General features: G+C 53.4%; 1 pseudogene; it reads right to left on the reverse strand.

The window, feature by feature from the left end:
- Positions 1-2,384: 2,384 nt before the first annotated feature.
- Positions 2,385-3,625, reverse strand: LOC112550355 (annotated as a pseudogene).
- Positions 3,626-13,090: the final 9,465 nt, after the last annotated feature.

Below are 13,090 nucleotides of genomic sequence, written 5' to 3' on the forward strand. Positions count from 1 at the left end.
TTTTCTTCATTCTGAGTTATCTTTGATGTTACTTGTTTCAGTTTTCTTATTCATTCATTGATTACGGACACACCCTTTCAAACATGAGTCTAGGTAAGAAATATTTCTTTAAGGTTCCAAGTAAAAATGGAAACTATTTTTCTGATGCACTCTTTGGCTTGACAAGGCAGACCTCAAATTAATATTTTAGCAGCAGAGCATAAAGAAAAATAAGGACAGAAATATTTAGACTGGTTTCTTTAAACACCTAATATTGCTTCTCGGCTTTTTGGCTCAGATCAAGCACGTAGTCCCTCTTCATCTCTAAATGGAAGTCTGTGCTTACACATATATAAGCTTTATTATTTTTTCTGTACTGGTTGATAGTCAGCTTCTAATAGACTATTTTCTTTAATGTTGGCATGCTCCCCTCCCAGCTCTGCCAAAGCTGCATTTTCAATAGCTTAGAATGTGGAGGCCCCTGCTTTATTTATATAAATGCTCATGTGAAGCATAAGCATTTTCCATGCTGGCCTTTTACAATAATATGGCTGATCAAAAGTGTACGAAGCCTTTGATCTTTAAAAATTCAATGCTGATTCAGTTTCAAACAGGATATCTTTGGTTTCAGCTTGGGTTAAGAATTTATACCTCTTCTTTAACACTATCCTTACCTCTATTGTTCTCCAGATCTATTATTCAAGTCTGAAGTCTTTATTCTACATTTATTTGCTTCTAACACTATGCATCTCAGAGACCTTGGACTTTGATTTGATAAATGCTAAATATTTCAGCCTCTAAAGCAGAAAGTCAATGTATTCTGGCCTCATACATATGTGTACTAGTGAATTATTTATTGCTAGATTTTGCCCTTCCAGGAATAGCAGTCTGTGCCAAAAGAGGGCCTCACATATTCTCCTCAGATTATGGAAAGTTTGACTTTCATTTTGAAATAATACTCACTCCTGCAAAGGGTGTTAAATGCCCTCAGCTTAAAGATGCAAACATATTTCTTCACAAATACTGCTTTCCTTGCACTCAATCATAACTCATTCGTTAGTAAAAAATTCCCAGTGTAAAGCAAGCAACTTCCTGAACTACCCCACCCAGGGAGAAACATCATCTCTGGCCAAGGGCATGTTTCTTAAGTTTATTAAATTTCTTTCTTTCTTAAGTTTATTAAATTTCAGCAAAATGATAAATTTCCTATGAAGTGTTCTAGCATTAAAACCAGTCATTTTCCCAATTTCTATGGCAGAGCTTTCTAGTTATCTGCCTTGCTTACACTTTGGTAGTATTAATCTCCCAAATATACATCCAATCTACCAATTACTCTTCAGATGAATTTCACCAGTTCCTGTATGTTTTGCACTATTAAACCACCAAATGCTAGGAACATTGTGCTAAATATGCTGACACTTACAGTAATCAAACAAATGACTAGAACATGTTATTGAAGCCCAGTGCCAGCAATCAGATATGAGCCAATGGAGGATCAGCAACTTGGTTCAGAGAACAGTAGGCACATGCCTGGCTCAGAAACATGCCCTGAATAAATCCTTCAGAGCAAACACTTTCTGCGATGAGAGTTCTGGCCTGGAATCTGCTGACTGCTAAAACAGCCTAAACTACTGTGTGCCTGCCTCTGCTCTATTATGCATTCCCGCGCTGCCTTTGCCCGGGCAGTTGATCTTGCTTGCCAGGGACCTACATGTGGACCCCAGAGGGTACCTCAGCTGTCATCAGGGAAACCCCCTAACTCGCCTGCCATGACTTTGAATGGATCGTCAGTGGAGGGGGTCCTGTTTGAGGATGCCTCCAGGGCCGTCACATTCCTCAGTGGGCACTCATGGGGCTCCAACCTCCCCTACACCCTGGTCAAGTGCCACCCTTTGAGACGGGCCTCCAAGTCTATTTTTGCGGCTAGCCCCTGCTGGTATCTCCCCGATCTCCGTGTAGCCTCTCAACGGCGATCCCCCTGGGTCCTGGCCGGGCTGCAGTGGGAGGGCTAGGAGGCCCTCGGGTTTTGGCTCATCTTCCCCGATGCCCTTAACCCTCAGTGCCTACTGGCAGTAGCTCCCAGTGCGCCCCACTTAGAGCCAAGGACTCCGCGGGTCTACCCTAATAAAAGGGACCATGGCACATGCCTTGATCCTCATCCCCTGTTCCCAGAAACACTCGACATGACACAAAGTGAACAAAACCACCCCTGTGACTGCTGGTGAGGCATGACCACGAGGAGAGAAGGGAAGGAGGACCAGAAGGAGAATAGAGTACCCCTCCCCGTGGGAACTCCGTGTGCCCCTAGCGTCTCAATGTCCCTAGGCCAGGGCGCCTTCCGAGTCGGGGCCCGCGCTCTCATCCCAAATGGGGCCCTTCTCTCTCTCTCTCCAGGCTCTGCTTCTACTCGGGGTTGTGGCCCCGTCGTCTGTGGTCAGAGGTCTCCAGCCGGCTCTTCCACGGGTTGCTGTGGGTCCCTCTGCTGGCTCCCTCAATCCCCGCTGGGCTTCTCCAGTTTGGGGTTTCCCGCTGCTCCTGCTGCAGCTATCACAGCCAGCGTTCCCGCCAGTTTCTCTTCCTGAGTCTTCAGTCCCTGCCATTCCTCAGCTCAGGGATCTCCTGCAGCTCCCACTGCTCCTGTTGCTGCAGCACCTGCCGCTGCCACCTTTGCCGGCCTCTCTGCTGGCGTCTTCGGTTCCTGATGGTCTTCCTTGGCTCAGGGATCCCCTGCCACTTCCGCTGCTACCCTCACCGCCGTTGCTGCCGTCGCCACCGCTGCTGGCAGCCAGCCGCCACAACTGCACGCCTCCTGCCCGGAGGTTCCCCGCTGGTTCTCTGGTTCTCGGCAGCCCTCCCGCACCTTCGGGGCTGCTCTTTATCTCCACCGGGTGGCGTCTCCTCCTGACGCCACCCGGTCCCAGCTGGATATAAGCATGGCTAATGAACTGCGTGGACGGTTTCCCGGTGCACACTTCCTTGTTCCTCCAGGCCCCTACAAGAGGTATGTTGGGGTTTTCTTTTCTTTTTATGTTGAACTGTGGTTTGCCTGTAACCACGGCTTCCCCTTCTCCTGGTCCTGTGCCCCTGGACATAACCCCCGCCTCAAGATGCCTTGGGGCGCCCTATTGTCCCGTTTCTGGTTCATACCTGGTGGGCTGGTGAACCCCTTGGTTTGATTTTCTAGGTCACTGGTCCAGGCCTCGCCTCCACATCTGGATAAAAAATCCGCCACTGTATTAGCTTTTCCTGGCCAGTGTACTATATGGAATTTGTATGGCTGAAGTGCCAAAGCCCACCATGTAATCCAGGCATTGACCGTCTTGGCTGCTCTCAGCCACCTTAGGGGAGCGCGGTCTGTCACCAATTTAAACTCGCTACCCATCAGGTAATACCTGAAATGGTCCACTGCCCACCGGATTGCCAAGCACTCGCATTCTATTGTTGCGTACCTCGTCTCCGCCGGTAGTAGCTTGCGGCTGGCATAAGCAACTGGTCTCTCGTTCCCCCTTCCTCCTGGGTGAGAACGGCTCCCACCGCCGTCTCTGAGGCATCAGTCTGTAAGATAAAAGGTTTCCGGAAGTCAGGTGTGTGTATTATGACACAGCGCCCGTTTTAGCATCTTAAAACTTTGCAACATCTATTCCATCCATCTTATCGCCCCGGTCTTTCGTCCTTTAAGAGCCTCTGATAGGGGTGCCGCCAGCTCTGAAAAATGTGGCACAAATTGCCGATAATTGGTTAACCCTAGGAACGACCTGAGTTGGCGGCAATTTTGGGGGACGGTAAAGTTACAGATAATTTCCACCTTGTCTGCCAAGGACCTAATAGTGCCCCTTCTGACCAAAAAAACCCAAATATTTTGTCTCTTTTTGGGTTAGGGCACACTTCCATGGGTTTGCTGTTAGTCCGGCACGCCTCAAGTCAGAAAGGATGGCCCTGAGGGCATTTCTATGCTGGGCCCAAGTCTGTGAGAACACAATGATGTCATCTATGTATGCCGCTGCATATTCGGCGTGGGGTGCTAAGATTTGGTCCATTAAGTGCTGAAACGTCGCGGCTGCACCGTGTAGCCCGAAGGGCATCCTCGCAAACTTGTAGAGTCAGTCCCAAATGCAGTTTTTGGCCGATCTTTTCTGGCTATGGGGATCTGCCAGTATCCCTTTGCGAGGTCTAGGATTGATATATACTGGGCATTCCCAATGTGCTCTACTAGCTCTGCCACATGGGGCATGGGGAATGCGTAGAAGACTGCCAAGGCATTCAGCCACCTGTAATCAATGCATAGCCTCAAAGACCCATCCAGTTTGTGCACCGGGACCAGGAGGCTCCTCCAGGGGCTCCTTGAAGGTCGAATGACCCCTTGTTCCAACATTGAGTCAGTCTCTCCCCAAACAGCTTCTAGCAGGTGGTGGGGAAATGGGTCACCACCTCTCCCTCACTATTGCCCCAGGCGGGGACTTTATAGCATAGGAAGTGTCCCGAACCCACCTGGGTTCTTCGTGGAACACATCTCGGAACTCTTTTACCAGGGCTTTTGCCTCCTGCCTCTGAAAAGGGAACAATTCTTCCCCAACCCTAACTAGGGTTCTGACTTTAGAGGGTTCGGTTCTTCTTCTTATCCCTTGAGGTCCAAGGTCTTCGTTATCAGTCTCTGAAAAGGCAACCCACCCTTCAGGCTCTTGCCACTCTCAGAGGAGATTTACATGGTAAATTTGCCTCTCTCAAAGGTGACCAGGCCTGCGTACCTCATAGTCTACCAGCCCAACTCACCGGATTATCTCAAATGGCCCCTGCCATCGAGTCAGGAGCTTACTCATGGAAGTGGGAAGGAGTACCAGCACTTTCTGCCTGGGCTCGAATGTCCTCTCTTTGGCATGGCTATCATATTTCTCCTTCTGGCGGGTCTGTGCTTCCCGCATATTTTCGCTTGCTAGGTCATGGGCCATCTTTATTCTCTTTTGGAACTCCTGTTGGTATATGGTTGGCTCCCAGGCAGGTCCTCCATCCTGCTCCCATTCCTCTCTCAGGACTTGTAGGAGACTCCTCGGGCGATGTCCTAATACCAATTCAAACGGGGAGAACTTCGTGGTGTCTTGAGGGGTGTCCCTGAGGGTGAATAGCACCAGTGGAAGGAGGAGGTCCCATTTCCGGGGGTCCCCTTGTATGCAGTGCTGTAATATCTGTTTTATTGTTCCGTTTAGGAGTTCCATCAGGCCATTGGTCTGGGGATGGTAGACCGAGGTGCAGAGATGTTTTATCCGCAGCATCCGGCATACCACCCTCAGGACCCCTGACTTAAAATTCCGCCCCTGGTGGGTCAGTATTTCTTGTGGTATCCCCATCCTGGCTATCCACTTTATTAGCTCCTCGGCGACACGTGGGGCGGTCACGGCTCACAGGGGAATGGCCTCCGGGTACCGGGTTGCATAATCCACAAAGACCAATATGTATTGGTGACCGGAGCTGCTGCGAGGAAGCAGCCCTACGACGTCCAAGGCTATCCATGAGAAAGGGATGTCTATAATGGGCATGGGTTGGAGGGGAGCCATGCAGGGCGTTCGGCCCTCATTTTCTGACATTCGAGGCAGGCTGCACATTGGCGGGCCGCCTCCTCCCCCATCCTGGGCCAAAAAAAAAATCTAGTCACCCTTGCGAGGGTCTTGTCTCGCCCCAGATGCCCTCCTGCGGGGCTAGCTTGTGCCAACTGCCAAATAATTTGACGGAACTGGGCAGGCACCACCAATTGCATGCCCTCAGTCCCATCCCACCTGTCCCCTTGTATTTCATAGATTTCATAGACATTAGGGCTGGAAGAGACCTCGGAAGATCATCAAGTCCAGCCCCCTGCCCAAAGGGCAGGAAGTCAGCTGGGGTCATAGGATCCCAGCAAGATAAGCATCCAAGATAAGCATTGTACTCGGTAAAGAAGTTGGTTCCTTACCTCGAAGTGGGGAATCCCATCAGGTGGTGGGATCAGGACGTCTCTGGTGTCATGGACCTGCTCCTGAAGTGTCCTGAGTTCCAGGTTTTCCTCTTGTGCTTCCTGGAACTGTAGGCAGCTGGTAAAGTCATTGAGGTCTAAGCCTTCCGCCTCATCTGCCGACTCTTCGTTCTCCTCTACTTCACCTAGCCACCCCTCATAGTTCTGGATTTTCTTATGTGCCACTTCCGCATCCCGTACCCTATCCAGGACATCATAAAATGGCGCCCAGTCCCGGCCCAGTAGCATTTTGAAAGCTAGCTGACGCATTATCCCCACCAGAAATTCTCCTTGATGCTCCATCACGCGGAGGCATATCCACTGCTGCTCAATTTGCTTGGCCTCCCCATGGAGGCAGGCCACCTTCACCGGGATGGCCTTCCGCCTGCCCTGTGGTTGCACCAAGTTGGCCCTCACTAAAGACTGAGTGCATCCCGAGTCCAGAGTAGCTTGCACAGGGCGTCCTTCTACCCAGCCTTTGATGACAGGGCGACTCCAGGTCACATCCTCCTCCCCAACCACATAGCTGCAATCCATCAGCTCGCTGGACTCGGGACCCCTCCGCCTCTTTCCTTGGTCCCTTGACCTGTTGGCAGGGAGCCAGCGCTCGGCGGACAGACTAGGGCATTCCCTTGAAAAATGGCCATTCTGCCCACACCGAAAGTATATGGTGTCCTTGGTAGCCCCCCAGTTGGGCGGATGCCTGCGTTTGGGTTCTTTTGGTGCTACCACAAGGGGCCCCAGGTTCCTCCTCTCCTGGGGATAGCTGGCCTCTGAGGCAGTAAAGGCCTCTGCAAACTTCAGGGCTTCCTCACAGGTACGTGGGGTGTGCTGGCGCACCCAGCATTGCGTCTGCTCCTCTAGGTCATTTTGAAACTGCTCGAGGAGGATCTGGTCCACCAGGGCCTCTCTATCGTGCCCCACTGGACTTACCCATTTGTCCAGGAGATTCCGCAGCAGTTGTAACAGCACCCTCGGCTGCCTCTCATCGGGCCCTTTCTTTGCACGGAACAGTCGTCGATAATGTTCCGGGTTGATCTCCAACCTGTACAGGATGGCCGCCTTCACATGTTCGTAGTCTCTGGTGTTGTCTCTCGAGAGGGCTCGGTAGGTGGCCTGGGACTTGCCTACCACCAGCGCTCCCAACTGGCTGGCCCAATAGCTCGTCGAGTCCAGGCATGAGGGCGTGGTGTTCAAACGCCTTGATATAGGTCTCCAGGTCATCGTTTCTGGACATCTTTGGCATTTTGAGACACCAGACTGTGCCAGAGCCAATCCTGCTGATGGTCCAGCATCTGCTGCTGTGAGTCCAGGATCTGGGTGAGAACCTATAGGTTCTGTCCAAGAGTATCCGCAGGGGCCATGGCCGCAGGTTGCATATTGGCGTAAGCCGCCAAGTCGGGGTTCTCCATTTTCCCAGCCAATGCACCACTTTGTGCCTGCCTCTGCTCTATTATACGTTCCCGTGCCACCTTTGCCCGGGCAGTTGATCTTACTTGCCAGGGACCTACGTGTGGACCCCAGAGGGTACCTCGGCTGTCATCAGGGAAACCCCCTAAAACCCCCTAACTTTCCTGCCATGACTTTGAATGGATTGTCAGTGGAGGGGGTCCCATTTGAGGATGCCTCCAGGGCCGTCACACTCCTCAGCAGGTGCTCACAGGCCTCCAACCTCCCCTACACCCCGGCCAAGCGCCACCCTTTGAGACGGGCCTCCAAGTCTACTTTTGCAGCTAGCCCTTGCTGGTATCTCCCCCGATCTTCGTGTAGCCTCTCAACGGTGATCCCCCTGGGTGCTGGCTGGGTTCCAGCGGGAGGGCTAGGAGGCCCTCAGGTTTCAGGCTTGTCTTCCCAGATGCCCTTAGCGCCTACTGACAGTAGCTCCCAGTGCACCCCACTTAGAGCCAAGGACTCTGCGGGTCTACCCTAACAAAAGGGACCATGGCACATGCCTTGATCCTCAACCCCTATTCCCAGAAACACCCGAAGTGATGCGAAATGAACAAAACCACCACTGTGACTGCTGGGGAGATGTGACCATGAGGAGAGAAGGGAAGGAGGACCAGAAGGAGAATAGAGTACCCCTCCCCGTGGGAACTCCATGTGCCCCTAGCGCCTCAGTGTCCCTAGGCCAGGGCACTTTCCAAGGTGGGGCCTATGCTCTCGCCCCAACTGGGGCCCTTCTCTCTCTCTCTCTCCAGGCTCTGCTTCTACTCGGGGTTGTGGCCCCGTCGTCTGTGGTCAGAGGTCTCCAGCCAGCTCTTCCGGGGTCACTGTGGGTTCCTCTGCTGGCTCCCTCAATCCCCGCTGGGCTTCTCCGGTTTGGGGTTCCCACTGCTCCTGCTGCAGCTATCACAGCTGGCATTCCTTCAGTCCCTGCCATTCCTCGGCTCAGGGATCTCCTGCAGCTCCCACTGCTCCCGCTGCTGCAGCAGCCACCCCTGCCACCTTTGCCAGCCTCTCCACTGGCGTCTTCAGTTCCTGCTGGTCTTCCCTGGCTCAGGGATCCCCTGCCGCTTCCATCGCTGCCGCTACCCTCGCCACCACTGCTGGCAGCCAGCCACCACGGCTGCACATCTCCTGCCTGGAGGTTCCCTGCTGGTTCTCCAGTCCTCGGTGACCCTCCAGCAACTTCAGGGCCACTCTTTATCTCCCCCAGGTGGCATCTCCTCCTGACGTCACCCAGTCCCAGTTGGATATAAGTGCGGCTAATGAACCATGTGGGCGGTTTCCCGGCATACACTTCCTTGTTCCTCCTGGCCTCTACAAGAGGTATGTTGGGGTTTTCTTTTTTTTTTTATGTTGAACTGTGGTTTGCCTGTAAACACGGCTTCCCCCTCTCCTGGTCCTTTGCCCCTGGGACACACTGCCATAGGGTATGTCCAGACGAGCGCGCACGTGCCTCTTGCAGCTTCTCAAACCCCTTTCAGATGCTTCAAGAGGCATGTGCAGGAACAAAAAAAAAATTCCCTGTGCTGCAAATCTGCAGCCCAGAGGCAAGATTAGATACCTGGATATCCAAGGGTCAAAAAATACCCCAAGGGAAAAAATCAGGGCCAAGCCCCACTGCCCCACACCACAAAGCAGGGCTGTGCCATGAGGCTCTGAGCATCCCCAACTGCTGCTGCTGCTCCTGGTAAGCTGCAGGTAGTGTGGGAGGTTGGAGCCAGGTGGGGGAGTAATGGGGGGGAGGAGTCAAGCAGGGCAGTGATCAGGAGGCTGGAGCTGACCAGGGGAATCCCTGAATTGCCTCCAGCCTCCTGTTTATTCTCCTGCTCATCTCCAGCCTCAGGAGGACTGCAGACAGAGCAGGATAATGAGCAGGAGGCTGGAGAAAATCCCCTTGAGATGAGCTAGAGACCTTCCCCTGCTCATCTCCAGCCTTGTGCTCATTCTCCTCCTCATCTCCAGCCTCCTGCTTGTTCCCCTGCTCATCTCCAGCCTCCCCAGGCTCATTTTCCTGCTCAGTTCTGTGCACCTCAGCACTATATATGGCTGCCTATAAGTTCATCACGGGGGCACAGAAGGGAATTGGTGAGTATTCATTCACCAAGGTGCCCCCGGGGGTTACAAGAAATAATGGCCACAAGCTAGCAGAGAGCAGATTTAGATTGGACATTAGGAAAAACTTCTTCACAGTTAGAGTGGCCAAGGTCTGGAACGGGCTCCCAAGGGAGGTGGTGCTCTCCCCTACCCTGGGGGTCTTCAAGAGGAGGTTAGATGAGTATCTAGCTGGGGTCATCTAGACCCAGCACCCTTTCCTGCTTATGCAGGGGGTTGGACTCGATGATCTATTGAGGTCCCTTCCGACCCTAACATCTATGAATCTATATGGATTCAGGTGCTCTAGGGAATATACAGAAACACAATTTAAGGGACCTGAGGAACTTTATGTCCAACACCCAAAGTGCCTATAACATTTAGATGTCTCCTGGGGCTCCCAAGGCTGGAGACAAGCAGGAGAAGAAGCAGGGGGGTGGAGATGAGTGGGGGGGGGGGGCTGGGGGGGAGGAAAGGGGGGAGAAGAGAAGGAGGGGGGGGGGGGAGGTGGGTGGGGGGGGGGTGCTGGGTGGTAGGAAAGGGGTGCTGTAGTCCTGGGACCCTGCAGGCAGAGCAGTCCATGTGCTGCATGATGGGCTTTGCCCTGTGGGGGGCAGGGGGACACACCCCTCCTAAGCAGCCCCCCAACAGTCCCCCTACACCCACAGTTCTCCCACACCTACCTACACACTGACCTACATTCTCCCACATCCCTCCACACCCACCCACACCCCTCCACCACTCTTCCCACCCCCCTACTGCAAACTCCACATCCCCCCATCACACACTCACCATGTGATAAGGAAACCAAAAGCAAACATTAAAACATCTACATATTTAGGATTTATTTTATTATGATGATAGAGACACTGGTAGGCTTCCAGATTTATTTAACGTTTTAAATATAGCAATAAAACATTGCCCATCTGATCAATCCCTGTTTCTCTCTCACTCTGTTGTAATTGTGGAAGAACGTGGATTTTGGGGTATTTTAAAAAGTGAATTTGGGATGCTGCTTCAGCAGTCCATGCGGTACAAGGGGTAGTGTTCCCAGATACTAATTGCCCAGGCTCCAGAAGTTCCTATTTGTCCATCTGATTACTATGGGCAAGGCCCACCTGGCTAACTAGTAGCCCCTTGTTATGGGGGCTAATGGATGAATGGAACAACTAAATTCTTGGGACAACTAATAAAAAAAAAAAATAAGATAGGAGTGTCGTGTGGGTCAAATGGTCAAAACATGAAAGCATGCCTGAGGGGGACACTGAGCAGAGCCCCCCAGGCCGGACCCATCGGTCCTCAAAGGCATCTAAGGAGCTGGCGGATGCCGCCCACTGGTGCTCTGCCCAGAAACATGCTCAGACAAGTGAGAGGAAAGTGGCCCCACAGTCTCCAGGCACCTTTCCAGCCAGAACCTCCTTCCTGGTCAAGTACAGGGCTCACTGGAGGTTGACCAGGAGGTCCCAGGACTTGGTAGGACCATAGATGGGGTGACCAAAATGAAAAAAGGTGGGGTGTGAAATTCAACCAGAACCTCAAGAGGAGGTTTTGGAGGTGGAAGGACTGCAGCCTGGAGCACTCGAGGGTCATGTGCACCAGGGTCTCCCTCTGCCCACAGAAGGGACAGGAGACTGGGGTATCTGTGAAGCTCCCCACATACATGCCTGTGGTGATGGCTCCATGGAGGAGCCACCAGCTGAGGTCTCCAGTGGTTCATGGGATGAGGATGGAGTACGGGCTCAGCCACTGGGGTGCCCCAGCCACACTGTCGCTGAGCAGGTCCTGTCACTTGGTGTCTGGGCAGGACACGAGGGCAGCATGATGGATCGTGTGGCATGTAAGCATAGAGAGGTGGAGGTGATGGATGGTGGTAAAGTGGAATGGTCTGGTGTCCTCCAGCTGGCTCAGATGGTGGAGTGGGGAGCACCACAAGGTGAGGCGAAGTGCCAGCCCCATGACAAACTCCAGTGGCTTGGAGGACACAGAGGGGGGAGGGGAGCAGGGACCGCCACTGTGCAAGACCTAGTCAGCAAAGGCAAGGGCATTGGAAGATAGGACAGATTTCACCTTCTGGACCAGACTGCAGGTTGCATATGTTGTGGGTAGACCCATGCACCAGGCCAGTGCAGTGGGTTCTACCCACTCTTGCCTATCGTAGTCTAGTCTCCAATACGGGTGACACCAGCCAGGATCAACCTCTGTCGCAATTGGGGCCCCTCTGCTGTTGGCACCTGCAACTAGGGGTTCCAGAGGAGGGGCTTGATGAGCAGGTCAGTGCCCTGGGCGACTGTTGCGGGGGACCTGGAAGCAGAAACCAGCTTCCAGGCCTGGAGGAGGTCCTGGTAGAAATCTGGTGGCCCTTGCAGGTCCTGCAAGGAGAATCCCTGCAGGCTGAGGAACTGACAGTTGTATCAGAGCCCCTGGAAGTGGCAGAGAAAAGTGCGCCCCGGGTGGCCCTATGCCGCATGGCTACTGACATCGTGTAGCACTTGCTGCTGGGCCTGAAGGTGGAATGCCAGAACCTGGGTGTGCAGGCAAACCAGGCCCTGGCCACCCTCCCAGAAGGGGAGGCTCAGGACTTCTGCAGTGACCCAGTGCCATCCTGGCCAGAAAAACTCCAGCGCCCATCTCTGGAGTCTTGCCAGGACCTCAGGGGGCATAGGCAGGTTCTGTAAGTGATGCCAGAGCATGGACAGAACCAGCTGGTTCAGCACCAGCACTCTCCCACTCAGGGAGAGACATCTCAGGAGCCGTGCCCATGCTCAGAGCCATTCCACCATCCTTGCCTTCAGCTGGTGCCAGTTCTCTGGTGGGGAGGGGTCAGTGGGGGACAGGTAGACCCCCAAGTAGAGTAACAAGCCCGCGCTTCAGCAGATCCCATGGAGCACAGGTGGGAGTGAGCCCACCTACCACCCATCACCCACCACCAGGCCAAAGCTTTTGACCCAGTTGACCTGGGCAGAGGAGGTTGCTGAGTACAATTCTTGGCAGACCTCCACCTGCGCCAGGTCACCTGAGTCCTGGACCATGAGGAATACGTCATCAGCATACGCTGACAGAACCAGCCACACCACTGGCTCCTGGAGCATCAACCCTGCCAGCCACTTCCGCAGGAGAATGAGGAAGGGCTCCAGGGCCAAGGTGTACAACTGGCCTGACAGTGGGCAGCCTTGATGCACCCCTCTCCTGAACAGGATGGGCTCCGTCAGGGTCCAGTTGAGCTTGACCAAACACTCTGCAGAGGCATACAGCACCTGGAGAGCCCACACGAAGCAGGGCCCAAAGTCAAAAGACCACAGCATGACTGTGAGGTACCTATGATCCACTCTGTCAAACGCCTTCTCCTGGTCCAGGGATAAGAGAGCGAAAGACAGGCCCTCCTGGCATGCTAGCTCCAGGAGGTCCTGAACCAGGTACAGGTTGTCAAAGATGGAATGCCCAGGCACTCTGTACATCTGCTAGGGATGGATCATGTCCATCAGCATGGACTGCAGGCGCAGCGAGATGGCCTTCACTGCCACCTTGTAGTCCATGCAGAGGAGGGACATGGGATGCCAGTTCCTCAGGTCATGCGGATCCCTCTTCTTCAGC

The sequence above is a fragment of the Alligator sinensis genome, unplaced genomic scaffold (assembly GCF_000455745.1).
Source record: "Alligator sinensis unplaced genomic scaffold, ASM45574v1 scaffold81_3, whole genome shotgun sequence".
In the NCBI taxonomy this organism is placed as follows: Eukaryota; Metazoa; Chordata; order Crocodylia; family Alligatoridae; genus Alligator; species Alligator sinensis.